Consider the following 15,669-nt stretch of genomic DNA (forward strand, 5'->3'; position numbering starts at 1 on the left):
AGTTTCACTATGGTATTATGTCTGATACTGTATGCTCTGTTGCAGTCGCATAGTATAATCTGCCACTCAGGGGAGTGAGGGAGGGGGGCAAGCCCAGAAGGGTATGTTGCAATCAAAATGTAAAGCTTTTGTTAGACACATCAGTGCTCCTGGACTGCTAGATCTCAGCCATGTGCCTTTTATCATCTTCACTTAATCCACCGACTTGTAGGCTTTCATCTCTGACCTTCCCGCACCACAGTTATCATAGCTTTGTCATCTCCAGGCTGGGCTATTGTAATGTGCTTCATTCAGGGCTGCCCTTGATGGTCACTGTGAAGCTTCAGCTAGAGCAAAATATTGTCACCTGTGTCTAAAGCTGAGCAAGCTGGTGTGCATGCAACGCCTGTAACTCTGTGCTCTGAGCTGGTTACCAAAATCCTCTTCTGGATGCAATTCAGGATGTTAGTTATCCAAAAACCCCTGAAAGGTAGCAGACCTGAATATCTTAGGCTCTGAGGGTCTGCCTTTGCCCACTTGCAACACAAGCACTCCAGAAGAATGTTCTTGCTGTCTTCCCCCAGGGATGAAATTAAAAAGGAGAATAGCAGAGTAGTGTCTAGGTGCAGGCCCCTCAGCTCTCAAGCTCATTCCCTTCTCTGGGTCACTATAGTGCATATTAATTTTTTTTAGGCTGGAGAGCAAGTTTCATTTCCCTCAGTTCGGGCCTCAAGCCTGATGGCATTGATCTCATCAGTGGGTGAGGGAGCTGGATGCAGGCAAGAGTGAGCTTGATCAGTGACCATTTTGGCAACAGCTGTTTATTTTAATCTTGAAAGTGCTCAAATATCACAATGATGGGTGCAAAAGAAAGGAACAAGATAAATAATGTTTTTACGACATTTTGATAAATACACAAGTTGTTGAATGGCTGCTACATATAGAAATAACTACCACCACCATTATTATTCCTTATGATATGGTATTCTGCATGAAGCTTTTCATACTTGTTTCTGTTTCTGATATCAATATTTTAAAAAGGTATGTTTATGTTTGGTGGATTTTTTTCAAAACTATTGGACACATTTACTAGTCTGAGGGTTTAGCAACATCTGAAATTCAAAACTGGCATATGTGTCTAGCTGAATCTGAACACTCCCCAAGATTCCAGTGTCAACAGACCCCAGAAATGCAAAGCTGAGTAAAAATACAAATATGGCCTGCGTCATGAAAGTTCTAGTCTTGTTTTATTTGCTTTATTGGAATTAATAGAAAGTATAATCATGCAGCTTTAAAAAAGGTGAAATGGATCACAAACATGTAGTTTCTGTTGTCTATAAAACTGACTATATTTCCATAGTTGCACTCAGATAACAAATAGCTTTGATTTCCCCCAGACACGCCAATGGCAGAGTCACTGGAACAACTATTCTATGAGATGAATCTCTCATTTTCAGAGATTGTGCACTTTTTATCTGCTTTGAATTGATTCAATATGGTTTCTTCACAGCAGTTTTCAAGGACAGTAAATATTAAATGGACCTAGTTACAGAAGCCAAAACTAATTAATTTTGGTCAACGTAATCCTAACAAATTAAGACATGTTAAATGAACTATATTGATCTCTTTTGGCCCCCTGAAAAAAAAAACGTATTTGTGCCTCATGGCAAGATGGTACAAATGCAATATTTTCAGCATTGTTTGTTGAATTTTACTTTGTTGGATGTCTCATTGTTTCATGTTTGTGGGGCTCTATCACACAGTATGTAATTTTAAACACACTAGGCTGCATCATTCGTTCATCATCACCAGTTAAGAGAATGTAAATCAATCAAAAATCCACTGCAGAACAGGAAGCATGCCAATCAGAAACAGATTTATTTATTTCCCTTGAAACCAGGCAAGGAACAATAGTAACACCCCTCACAAAGGCTCAAAAGATGAGGCATAACACAAATATTCAAATTACGTTCCAAAGACACAATACTTGGTGCTATGTAAAATCTAGATTATGTTAACATGTCACTTAATGGAGGTAGAGCTGATCAGAGGCAAGTTATGTAAACATCTTTCTACAATTAGGCAACATCATTTTCCATAGTAAATCTCATGAAAATATTCATAGTAATATCCTCAGCACAGTGGCTGAAGGCCAGGTACCCCAAAGGTTATAAAAATCCACCCGAACCTAGGAAATCCTAAATCACTATCCTGCAGCATTGCATATTCGCACCTAACTCGATGACACCAAAACTTTGGCTTCATTGCGACTAGGTCAGAAACATACAAATCGCTCCCGGTTTCCATTTTCCTTTCATAAGTCAGCCTCCTACCTATTTTCTGGCAATAGCACTTGGCATGGCCCTTAGGGCACTTGGACTCTGTCTAGTAGAAAACCTTCCATAACCTAAAGTTCCTGAACAGGCAAACACAAGAAAACACCAGAGACAGTTCAAACAAAAGAAAAAAATAACCCAAAACCCAAACCAAACCAAAAAAAAACAAAACCCCAGCAACCAAGAACCTGTTCTTTCTACTATTCCCCAGATGCTTCCTCATTAAAACTCTCCCCAGTTTCACCCAGTTTCAAAAATACATTTCAAGTCCTTAGCTTTTATTCATTTTACCCAGGAAAAATCTAACCCAGTGTCAGATCTATCATTGCCTGCAGTGAACTCAAGGATCTATCAGTGCCACAATTAGGACCTGATTGTAAGTCAGTGGAACAATTTCTGTTGGAAACTTTGGATTTTAGTCCAGTCCTGACAGTACACATTCACCCATTATTGACAGCGTCTCCTTAATATTCAGAACCACCTCTGCTAATTCCTTCTCAAATGGTTTGCTAAACTCCATTTTCCTCTCCTTTTCTATGCCTCCTTCCAACCTACAACATTCCTTTTCCAAATCTCCCCCACTCTCATTTCTCTAGCACCCCGTCCATCTAAAATGCTGCTGCTCCAATCATTTTCCATTTCCCACCACCCTGAATATTTCTTCCCTTTCTTTAATTTCTGCAGCGGCTTCCCCTTTTTTTTCTTTTCCATACATTTTGAGCATCTCCTCCTCACCTTCTAAGTTCTCTTTAAGTCTGTCCCCACCTATATTTCCTCCTCTGCTTAGTAGCACATTGGATCTGTTATAAAACATCCCAAACTATCAAACTGCCGTATAAATAATATTGGAAAGTCAAGGTGGGTAAGGTAATATATTTTATTGGCCCAATTTCTGTTGGTGAGAGAGACAAGATTTTGAGCTATACATACAGTATCATAGCTAAATACAAGACGGAACAGATAAGGGTTAACACTTGATGCAAGAGATCATTCAGGGTGACTTGGGTGGTTAACACATTTATAGTCCTCGGTTTCATGATGCATTTGCCAACAAATTCTTCCTCAAAGTGGCCCAGGAAGAGGCTGGCATACTGAGGAGCCATCTTAGTGCTGAGGGCTGTTGTGGAATATTTGGACTCATAGAAACCATCCTCAAATCACTCACCCCCCAAAGGGATAGTTTCCTTCAGGACACAACCAATGTTCCCTCTAATTTTTCCATCCATGTGCAGAATAAATTTTGTTATGTGCATCGAGGTATGTGCGGATTTGCGTCACCAGTAGAAACAAAAAAACCTAGATATAATATATATTTTTAAAAACTTACCATAGGGATAATTACTCCAGCCAGGACAGGTTAGGCATTTTAGAACTCACTACTCAAATAATTAAATTTAAGTGTAAGAGAAATAAAAAATATGAAATGCATAGACCAGTCAAAACACTAAAATAACACACTTTGAAAGAATAAAATTACAGAGAATATATGTGCATTGTAGGAAGTACCAAGAAGTAACAACAATAATAATACAAGTATGTATTGGGAGGTGAGCGTGAAAGAGAGAGTGTGAAAGAGACAGAGAGAGTGTGTGGTGTGTGTGTGTGTGTGTGTGAGAGAGAGAGACACACACACGGAGATATGTGTGTGTGTGCGTGACACAGAGACAGTGTGTGTGCGTGACACAGAGACAGTGTGTGTGCTGGCTGCTGGGGAAGTTTCTGAGAGACTCCGTGCACTGTCTCTTTAGGGCACTCACTGAAAGCTCTCCTGCTGTGTCCTGAGCCCTGTCTCCCCTACCCCTGCTCTGCAGAGATGGGGTACATGGGTAGGGGGGAAGGGGAGACAGAGACAGTGTGAGCTGGCTGCTGGGGAAGTCTCAGAGACCGTGCGCTGTCCCTTTAAAAAAGGCACTCACTAACTGCCCGGAGGCTGGAGTCTTCAGACTTCAGCAGCTCTGAGTCCTGAGCCAGGCTGTCCCCTCTGCCCTGCTCTGCAGAGATGGGGTACAGGGATGGGGAGAGAGGGACATCCTGACATCAGCACTCCCTCCCCTCCAACCCTGCACAGCCAGCAGTAGGGTCCCAGGAGTAGCTGAAGTAGCTAACATGGCTGCAAAGCAGCATGGGGAGGGGCACCTGAACACATGCTGCTGGATGTGCGCGGATCAGCTGCGCGGCACTTGACTCTCTCCTGGGCGGCCGCCCAACCGCACAGCTTGCAGGGAACACAGACACAACCAACTTCCTCCAGAAACTCCACAACATTAACAAACTCCATCAGAATACCATCCTTGACACCATGAATGTCCCCACCCTATACACCAGCATCTCTCACCATGACAACATAGGTCTCTGGATCAAAGACAATGGACAGCACTCGGATATCCACCCCAAACACATCACCAAACTCATTCATTTAATCACCATCAATGGTAATTTTACATTCCAAAACAAAACAAACCTTTTGTCCAAACCATGGGGACAGCCATGGTTACCAGGATGGCTCCCCAATATGCCAACCTCTTCATGGGCCACCTCAAGGGAGAATTTTTAGACAAATGGACCATGAAACCAATGGTTTCAGAGTAACAGCCATGTTAGTCTGTATCCACAAAAAGAAAAGGAGTACTTGTGGCACCTTAGAGACTAGCATGAAACCAATGATATCCCTGAGATACATCGGTGCTCTGGCAGTGTAAAGTGGGAATAAATTACATTTGCACTCATTATACAGCCCCTTTGCACTGCCTGAGTGGTGTAAAGTGGCCTCAGTGCACATGAAAATCAGACCCTCAAACCATGATTCTGTAATGGGATGCCATTGGGCAGACCCCTACACCTAAACAGAGTCCTACTGACATTAGGGGACATTGAATCCTTTTGCCTGCACATTCACATAGACTGTCTTGTAGGCCTTGGTCATCACAGCAGCGATCACACTGGTCATATAGTAGATACAACTGAGCCAACATCATTTCCTCCACATACAAGGCAATTATGAGCTCCTCTCCACCTTTTGGTAGAATAGCACTTCAGGTACCTGGGAGCAATACATTGTGGTAATAAGCAGCATCTTCACACACTGTTATACTTTTGTTTCCTATCTTTACTGTCTAATTTTCTGTCACAGGCATTCTTCCTCACCACCTACATCAATATCTCAGCACTTTAAGTTTCCTCAGACGAAAGTCGTCACGCTTCTATCTTCCTAGCATGCAGCAGCAGCAGCAGCTCACTCCATTCCCATAGCAACCCAGGGGCGCCTAAGCAACAAAATAAAGCTGTCAGGCAGAAAGCTCTAAAAAAAGACCCCACCACCTGACAAACAAGGTCATGAGTAAATACGGCACGTAATTCTGATCAATAAAAATGGGCTTGTAATTTAAATTCAAATGTACCCAGAAACAAACTCAAAAACAAACATAATCTGCACAAACAGTAAACTGCACTTCCCGGGTCGTACTGACTGAAAGGCAGCAAATTTCAGCAAACAAAAGCAAAATACTTATTTTGCACAAAGCACAAGTCACCTGAGGAAATAAGTGCCACAAGATGTCACTGAGGTCAAGAATTTAGTAGGATTCAAGAAAGGATTGGACATTTTGCTGAATAATGAGGACATCCAGAGATAATATAGCAAGGAGTTTAAAATAATAACCACCTAGAGTTTTGGAAGGGATAGAAACCCTCATGATTCAGGGCATAATCAACTTCTAGCTGATGAGGATTAGGAAGAAACTTTCTGTAGGGTCAAGTTATTTCATAACTGCCTATGGCTTCTTGTGTCTCCTTCTGAAACATCTGGCACAGATGGAGGCAACATACTATATGTGATGGAACCTCTGTCTGTCTGGTATGGCAATTCTTATGTCCCTCTGATAGTATACGCCTTTATCAGGTCAGTGCCACCACCTGGGCTTCTAGGGACTAAAATGATGATATACAATCCAGAAATGAGTGGTTTTCTTTCACACTGCTCTTTATGCTTAGAATGCCCTTTCTCCACTGATGTGCAAGACCATTACCCTCTCTCTTTCAAGTCCTTCCTCTAGAACCACCATCACCCTAAGAACCTGTCATTGTCAACTAGCAAAGGGTTCACTATTCTGTAACAGCATCCACTAACAGGCCTGACAAACGCACTTTTCCTAACACACTTTCCTTTTCACAGTGTTTATCCATAAAGAGTGGCATACTAGGTCTTAAAGAAAAGCCAGGGTCACACTGGTCATTCATATCTTTGTGAAACGTATGTATAAATACCACGTAAGAAGGGTGTGTGTGTGTATGTGTGTGTGTGTGTGTGTGTGTGTGTGTGTGTGTGTGTGAAGAGAGAGAGAGAGAGAGAGAGAATGCAGGCCAGCCTGACAAACAGATTTCTGCCAAACAAAGGATCTACGTTCACCTGTCTGCCTCAGTTCACATATAAATTAAGCATTGCACACCAACACAGTGGGAGCACTTTTTGCATATAAAATCAATATGAAGATGTGAAGTTAACACAGAGTCAGGACCCAAAACCAATGAACTTTGGGGTATATTAGGAGAAGGCAATAGGACACCCTTTTATCCTACACTTGAGGAAGTAATCAGGCAGTGTGATTACATTCATGACAACAGGATGCCGGCCAGCCACCCTTGGTTGGAAACCCTGCAAGAAAGCTTTGGATGAAATAAGACTTAGACAGATAAAGTTAATTTTTGTCTCTAGAAAGTGTGTATTAAATTTGCTTTATATGTAACTTTTCCGTTTCCATTATCCTCACTATCTCTTCAATCTTAACCTTTGGTAATAAATCTATCTTTGTTTTCACCATACATATATCTCAGTGTTGTGATACTATATAGGAGCTGAGCCACAGCTGTATCACACAAGCTGCTGTGTTCACCATCCAGCTGGGGATAGCAAACCTGGAATTGCTATGAGTAGCCATGTCAGGGGCTGGATATCACAAAGGAACACTTCAAAGGGGCTTGGGGACTAGGGTGCCCCATTGTTCACCTGAAAATCAAAGTGAGGGCTAGCATTGCCCTGAAGAGATTGCTTGGGTGGCTAACAGGCTGGAGCTGACACCCAGATAAGCATCAGCAAGTCTCTCTTTCGCTGGAGGAAGTCAGATAACAAGGTGACTCACAATCCTGGACAGCCCGAGAATCATCACAGTAATATAGTTGTGGCAGGATCACACACCTAGTTCGCTGGTTAGCTAAGGATCACACTCCAAGGACTGGTAAATTGGATCCTATGAGATTCACACATGAGAAGATTGGGACCAGACAAAGAAAAGGTTACAGTTTTTATTTTTTTGTTTATTTCAGGTAAGGGAAATAGAACTAAAGAAACCCCCAAAATGAGCAAGGACAATGGGAGTGCAGGCACAGAAATCCAGCCTGATACAACCCTCAGCAAAACAGCCATGAAGCTGGCAGTGACCGGATTGGAGACAGAGAAAGTGGACAAGGAATAAGAGCACCAGAGGTGGGAAGCTGAACAGAGAGCCAAAGAACAAGAAGCTGCATATCAGCGAACCATTGAACTAAAAGAGAAAGAAGCCCAAGGAAAAGAGAAGGATCATCTGTTTAGCCTGAGCCTAATGGACAAACAAGGACAGAACCCTCAGACTATGGATAATACGCCCCAAGGATCATCCAGCTGGGACCAATCTGTCTTGCATACAGAGAAACAGATTGTATTGAGAAGTTTCTCACCACTTTTGAAAGAATATGGGAACTGCATAAGATTCCAGAAGAAAAGAGAGTACCCACGCTTATCTCCAAACTCTTGGGTAAAGTACTGCAAGTGTTTGATGAGATAGATATGGGGGAAGCATTGAAATGCGATGAGTGTAAAAAAAGCTGTGTTGAAAAGGTTTCAAACCACCCTCGAGGGTGAAATCGGTGAAGATTTAGGAGTCTCAGCAAGCATGATAAGATGACTCAGAGTATATGTGTATAGAATGTGTGATTTAATAAAAAAGTGGGCAAAGAGGAAAGGAATTAATGCCATTATTTGACTTCTTTGCACAGGAACAATTCCTGAGTACATGTGTCAAGGTTCCTCCCCCACTCTGAACTCTAGGGTACAGATGTGGGGACCTGCATGAAAAACCTCCTAAGCTTATCTTTACCAGCTTAGGTCAAAACTTCCCCAAGGTACAAAATATTCCACCCGTTGTCCTTGGACTGGCCGCTACCACCACCAAACTAATACTGGTTACTGGGGAAGAGCTGTTTGGACGCGTCCTTCCCCCCAAAATACTTCCCAAAACCTTGCACCCCACTTCCTGGACAAGGTTTGGTAAAAAGCCTCACCAATTTGCCTAGGTGACTACAGACCCAGACCCTTGGATCTTAAGAACAATGAACAATACTCCCAACACTTGCACCCCCCCTTTCCTGGGAAATGTTGGATAAAAAGCCTCACCAATTTGCATAGGTGACCACCGACCCAAACCCTTGGATCTGAGAACAATGAAAAAGCATTCAGTTTTCTTACAAGAAGACTTTTAATAAAAATAGAAGTAAATAGAAATAAAGAAATCCCCTCTGTAAAATCAGGATGGTAGATATCTTACAGCGTAATTAGATTCAAAAACATAGAAAACCCCTCTAGGCAAAACTTTAAGTTACAAAAAAGATACACAGACAGAAATAGTTATTCTATTCAGCACAATTCTTTTCTCAGCCATTTAAAGAAATCATAATCTAACACATACCTAGCTAGATTACTTACTAAAAGTTCTAAGACTCCATTCCTGGTCTATCCCCGGTAAAGACCAGCATATAGACAGACACACAGACCCCTTTGTTTCTCTCCCTCCTCCCAGCTTTTGAAAGTATCTTGTCTCCTCATTGGTCATTTTGGTCAGGTGCCAGCGAGGTTACCTTTAGCTTCTTAACCCTTTACAGGTGAGAGGAGCTTTCCCCTGGCCAGGAAGGATTTCAAAGGGGTTTACCCTTCCCTTTATATTTATGACAACATGTACTGAAGAAATCAGAGTGGCTATTTGGGCTAAAACCCCTGCCACTGTACAAGAGGCAACTGATATTACTGATTCCTACTGCAAGCCAGACCATCCTTTGAGCACAAACCCTAGAAGGAAGGACAGAAGCCCATGTTAAATTGGGGATTCCTTCTTATCCTAGGGAAAAAAAGGAGGACTACAGTGAGTCCAGGGACCCACCACTCAAGAACTAATCCTTTTCTGGTAATGACAATTACAGGCCTCTATCACAGGAGAATGGTCTAAGACAGTGATATTCATGTGGCTCCACTAAGCACATGAGAAGAGATTGCTGGGCTGGATGAATGCACTACAAGGTGGGTAGAAAGCTGGCTAGATTGTCGGGCTCAACGGGTAGTTATCAATGGCTCCATGTCTAGTTGGCAGCCGGTATCAAGTGGAGTGCCCCAAGGGTCGGTCCTGGGGCCGGTTTTGTTCAATATCTTCATAAATGATCTGGAGGATGGTGTGGATTGCACTCTCAGCAAATTTGCGGATGATACTAAACTGGGAGGAGTGGTAGATACGCTGGAGGGGAGGGATAGGATACAGAAGGACCTAGACAAATTGGAGGATTGGGCCAAAAGAAATCTGATGAGGTTCAATAAGGATAAGTGCAGGGTCCTGCACTTAGGACGGAAGAACCCAATGCACAGCTACAGACTAGGGACCGAATGGCTAGGCAGCAGTTCTGCGGAAAAGGACCTAGGGGTGACAGTGGACGAGAAGCTGGATATGAGCCAGCTGGATATGAACCTGTTGCCAAGAAGGCCAATGGCATTTTGGGATGTATAAGTAGGGGCATAGCGAGCAGATCGAGGGACGTGATCGTTCCCCTCTATTCGACATTGGTGAGGCCTCATCTGGAGTACTGTGTCCAGTTTTGGGCCCCACACTTCAAGAAGGATGTGGATAAATTGGAGAGAGTCCAGCGAAGGGCAACAAAAATGATTAGGGGACTGGAACACATGAGTTATGAGGAGAGGCTGAGGGAGCTGGGATTGTTTAGCCTGCAGAAGAGAAGAATGAGGGGGGATTTGATAGCTGCTTTCAACTACCTGAAAGGGGGTTCCAAAGAGGATGGCTCTAGACTGTTCTCAATGGTAGCAGATGACAGAACGAGGAGTAATGGTCTCAAGCTGCAGTGGGGGAGGTTTAGATTGGATATTAGGAAAAACTTTTTCACTAAGAAGGTGGTGAAACACTGGAATGCGTTACCTAGGGAGGTGGTAGAATCTCCTTCCTTAGAGGTTTTTAAGGTCAGGCTTGACAAAGCCCTGGCTGGGATGATTTAACTGGGAATTGGTCCTGCTTCGAGCAGGGGGTTGGACTAGATGACCTTCTGGGGTCCCTTCCAACCCTTATATTCTATGATTCTATGATTCTATGCTGTAAGCAGGGGGAATCCAAATATAAACCCTGTTCAGCCCAGGTTAATGGTGCCACCTTAGATTCAGGACTCCCGTAGGTGCCTGCAGGGACCCTAGTGAATTTTTTAAGGATTGACTTATTGGAGGTTGACAAAGAGTTTATCAAAGGTGCCACGGTGAATGGCAAAGTCTGCCAAGGCTGGTGAGACACTGATGCTCAGATCTCCCTAGTCAGGAGAAATGTGATTCAGGAAAGCAGCTTGCTCCCTGTGGAAGAAGTGAGCCTGCTGGGTGTCAGACATTTAAAAGTCATGGTATCTTTAGCCTCCATTGAATTGGAGAGGGAAGTTTTAAGATATACTTTGAATGTGCTTGAAGATTTACCAGCTGATGTGTTGATGTGGAATGCTCTAATATCAATGCCCAAATATGGTAATATTGTCACCCTTAGCAACAAGGTATATGTAGCTGAATTCCCAGAAGTGAACTGTGAAGCAGGAAAGGCAGCTAACGGGGGAGTGAAAGCCTCTAGCTCATATTCAGCAGAGAATAACAATGTGTCTCTAAGAGGACTCACCCACCCCCATATTTAAGATAGCTCTTACTGCTGACAGAAGCCATGAGTTTGCAGCAAAGTGCAGACATCTCCCTAGAGAGCATCAGGAAAACCATCCTTAATACAAGTCCATTAAGTAAAACATGGGAAGGTAACAAAAAACATCCCATTACTTCTTAAACAAAAACTGACATCCATTGAACAGAATTATTCTGTCATAGAAAAAGACTGTTATGCAATTGTATGGGCTGTCAAGCAGTTAAGACCTTATCTGTTTAACAGAAACTGTAAGATGCTGACAGACCATTCTGTGCTGATGTGGTTACATTGAACCAAAGGAACAAATTCCAAACTGCTACTTTGGACCATCGCTATCCAAGAATATGACATAGAAATTGTGCATATTAACAGACAAGAAAATATAGAGCCCTGTCCAGGCAAGAAGGTTATGAACTTATGCCTATGGATCAGCCAGGGGCTGGCCATACTGCATCATTGTAAGAGGGGAGGTATGACCCTAAGAACTCCTCACTGCCAACAGGCCAAGGGTTCACCGGTCTAATAGCAACTCCTAATCGGCTTGACAAACTCACCACACTGCTGTAATAGTATTTATCCATAAAGAATGTCATGCAAGGTCTTCAAGAAAAACCATGCTCACGCTGGTCATTCATATCATTGTGAAATGTATCTACAAATACCATGTAAGAAGTTTTGTGTGTGTGTTTGTGCATACACTGAAAATATGTCAAAGGATGTATATTCACCTCACCTGTCTGCATCGGTTCACATGTAAATTAAACATTGTAAGCCAACACAATGGAAGCCTCATTTGCATAAGAAGTCAACAGGAGGGTGTGAAGTCAACACAGAGTCAGGACACCAGAAGGTAAACTATGGGGAGGGGGAGGGGAAAGGAGTGTGAGGAGATCATTCTGACTCTAGAGACAAACCAATGAATTTTGGAGTATATTAGGAGAAGGTAAAAGGACACCTTTTCATCCTGCACTTCAGGAGTTAATTAGGCAGTGTGATTTCATACATGAAAATGGTGTCCCAACCAATCTTTGTTGGCAAAACTGCAAGAAAGCTTTGGGTGCGATCAGACTGCTTTTAGATAGATGTTTAGCCTGTTAATGTTAATTTAGGCTCTAGAAAGCATGTACTGATTTTGTTTTATGTGCAACTTTTCTGTTTCCATTAGCCTTACTCATGATCTCTTAAATCTTAACCTTTGGTAATAAACTTATGATTGTTTTCACTCTAAATATACGGTGTGTGATGTTTTATAGGAATTGATCCTCAGCTGAATCAAACAAATTGGTGTGTTCTCTGTCCTGCTGGGGATAGCAAACCTAAAATTGCTGTGAGTAGCCAGTGTCAGGGGCTGGATATAACAGAGGAACGCTTCAAAGAGGCTTGCAGACTGGGGTGCAGGAATAAAGCAAAGCAAAGCAAAGTGAGGACTAGTATTGCTCGGTGGTGATTGTTTGGGTGGCTAACAGGCTGGCGGTGTCAGGGAGCTCGCATCCAGCAAGTATCTCTCTCACTGGAGGCAGAAGGGTAACAACGTGGCTCATAGTCTTGGGCTCCCTGGGAACTGTCACACCCTCTTCTTATTCAAAGCCTACAAGAAATTAGTCAACTAAGACATGAACAAAACAAACCAATTCTTTACCCCACCATGCTGTGCACTGACTCTCAATGAGTTACCGTGTCCCAGGTTTTGCCTTAAGGTGCTAGATGATTATTTTATCATCATTATCTTGTCCTTTTTCATCCCCTGACTACTGTCTTGTTATCCCCTTGCTACTGCAGGGCCCAGATCTTGCATTTTTATCTTTTTTTGAGATACCCTTCGACAGGTTTCGATCCATCCACTGAGCCTCTAGGGGGCGATGGAGAGCTACTGTCCCACTGGCAGGCCATAGTCACACATTTCGGTCACTGTGGAATTAGTGAAGAAGGTGCGCCGGCCCGAGTCTGCGGCGCGCCCCTCGGGCAGGACAAGCGCCGGCCCGAGTCAGTGGCATTCGGGATTCTGCTACCCAAGGCGGGTTGGCCGGGGTAGAGGAACGCAGGCCCACCCAACTCCACTGCATTCCAGCCCAGGGCCCTGACAGTGGCGGGAGGAGAGGGTCCCGCCGCTGGGTCAGCGGGGAACCATCCGCGCCCCACTGACCAAATACACCCACCACACTGTGCAGTTTCGCCCCTGGGCTACTTTCTACCCGGTTTCTCAAGCGGGCCTCTCTGGTCCCTCCAGCTCATCCGGGTATTCAGCTGCTGGCAGTTCCAGCTCCCCCTCTGTGTCAGGCTCACGCTGGCCTGGGTTACAGCCTGGCCCCTCCAGGTCTTCCGGGTACTCAGCGGCTGGCAGTCCTGGTAGCCCCAGTCCTTCCTCCAGGTCAGGTTTCTCCTGGCCCAGGGCCTCCCCTGGGTCGGCAGCAGGGTCTGGAGGGAACAGCCAGCAGCCTGTTTCTGTCTCCCACCCTGGTGCTGCTCTCACTTGGCAAGGGGCCCCACCCTTTGTACTTCCTGTTCCACCCCTCCCCTTCCGGGGATTGGAGTAAACTTGGTCTTGGCCCTGCCCACTCAGGATGAGAGGGTGGCTCTTTACCCTCTGGTTCGGAGGGAAGTCACCCTCACTCCCTACATACCCCTAGAAAACTTTTGGGTCCTGGGATTAATAACAAAAAATGGTCATCTAGTCCATCCCCCTGCAAATGAAATACAGTTCCCTCTTTTACAATTATTTGTGTTTTGTCCATTCTAGCCCACATTGTGACACTTAAAAATAGCAATAATAAATGTCACTGCAACAGAGGCTTCTACTACATCTGTTGGGAGATTATTTGACAGTACAGTAGATCTCGCTGTCAGAACATTTTTCCTGACATTCAGTCTAAATGTTCCCTTTCTGATTTCATCACATTAGTTACAGATTGCTGAATAATTATGCTAAATAATTCCTCTCCCTCCTTAGTGTTTACACCTTTCAAACATTCATAGACATATTTAGCTCTTTTTCATCTTTCCTTGTAAAAAACTTCATCATAGTTTTCATGGTATTCCTGAGGTCATCATTTTCCAAACTGTGGGTTAGGAGCTCTGGAGGGGAAGGGGGCTTGGTGGGTCTCCAAAGTGTTGTAGAACGTAAATAGTTAAAATAATGGGAATTTTTCAATTTTCCACAATAAACAGAAGCCTACCTCTTAAAATACAGCTTTAGCATGTGTGCCATGAAAACATCACTATATATACACACACAGAGTAATGTTTTAACCATAGAGGGAACACTGATATCTCATATACCTCTTTGAAATAACTCTTGGCAAATGTTGACTTTTTAACGGCCACCAGTGTCTCTCTTATAGTCTGGAAAATGAGAATGCGCTGTTAGCCACATACTGAGTGTATGAGCTAGAAGGGGCTGTAGCTAATAGTAGGTTCAATGTGTGATAAAGCTGACATAAAGGGAGGGATTTTCAAACATGGTCATTATTGACATAGCTGGTCGCATTGAAAGCAATGACTCAGCATTGGTCTAACTCTGCTCACATTAAAACTCCCAGTGACTTCAATGGAGTTAAGCCAATGCTGGTAATAAAGAGAGGACTCTACTAGATTCATAACCAGGACTCCCACTTCTCTGACCTCCTTTTCTACCTTTTCTTTCTGTTGTGTTTGTTTTGGTATCAGAAGAAAGTGCCACTCATGTAATAATCAGGGAGAGACACAACATGGTGATAAATAATCATTCATGGTAGGGGGAAAGGAGAAACAAGGATTACATTAATTTGGGCTGCTCTAAAGAGGGATTATTTTTCCCTCTGGCATAATGGATATAGCTGGATCCCAAGAGTACTTTACTCCTCCCTGTACCAGTTTTGCTAAATATGGCCCAATGTTTTAAATATTTCAGTAAATAGCTGTAAGGCCTGCATAAGGAGGGTAATTAGTATTTAAAGGCTCAAAAAGAGGATATTTTGGGAATACCTGTCCTAGGTTTTCCCTCTAAAGGAAATGCTGCAGAGATGCTGTAGAGATTTTAGTGTCAACCTCCCTATCTTCCCCTCACCCGTTTCTTACACTTCCTGAGTCAGGTCATATAAAGAAGACGACTTCTTGGTTTCTTTTCCCTTCCCTGTAACCATGTTCATTTTTACTAATGATGTCAGGAATCCCAGAGGTGGGAAAGAATCAGGGCCTGGTTCTGATAGATTCTTCCAAGGGTGGGCAGGGAGCACACAAGCAGCTCCCTCCCATGCACGGCTCACATCAGGTTCTGACACGGTTGTGGTCTCTGTGTTTGGGGGAGTATAGGGACTGCTCCATCAGTATTCCCTTAAGGGACACATTACTCTAAAGGTGGTGAGAGTGAAGGAAGCAGGGTCCTGGCCCTGGCCCTCGTTGCACTGCCC

This window comes from Caretta caretta, chromosome 5 (genome assembly GCF_965140235.1).
Source record: "Caretta caretta isolate rCarCar2 chromosome 5, rCarCar1.hap1, whole genome shotgun sequence".
In the NCBI taxonomy this organism is placed as follows: domain Eukaryota; kingdom Metazoa; phylum Chordata; order Testudines; family Cheloniidae; genus Caretta; species Caretta caretta.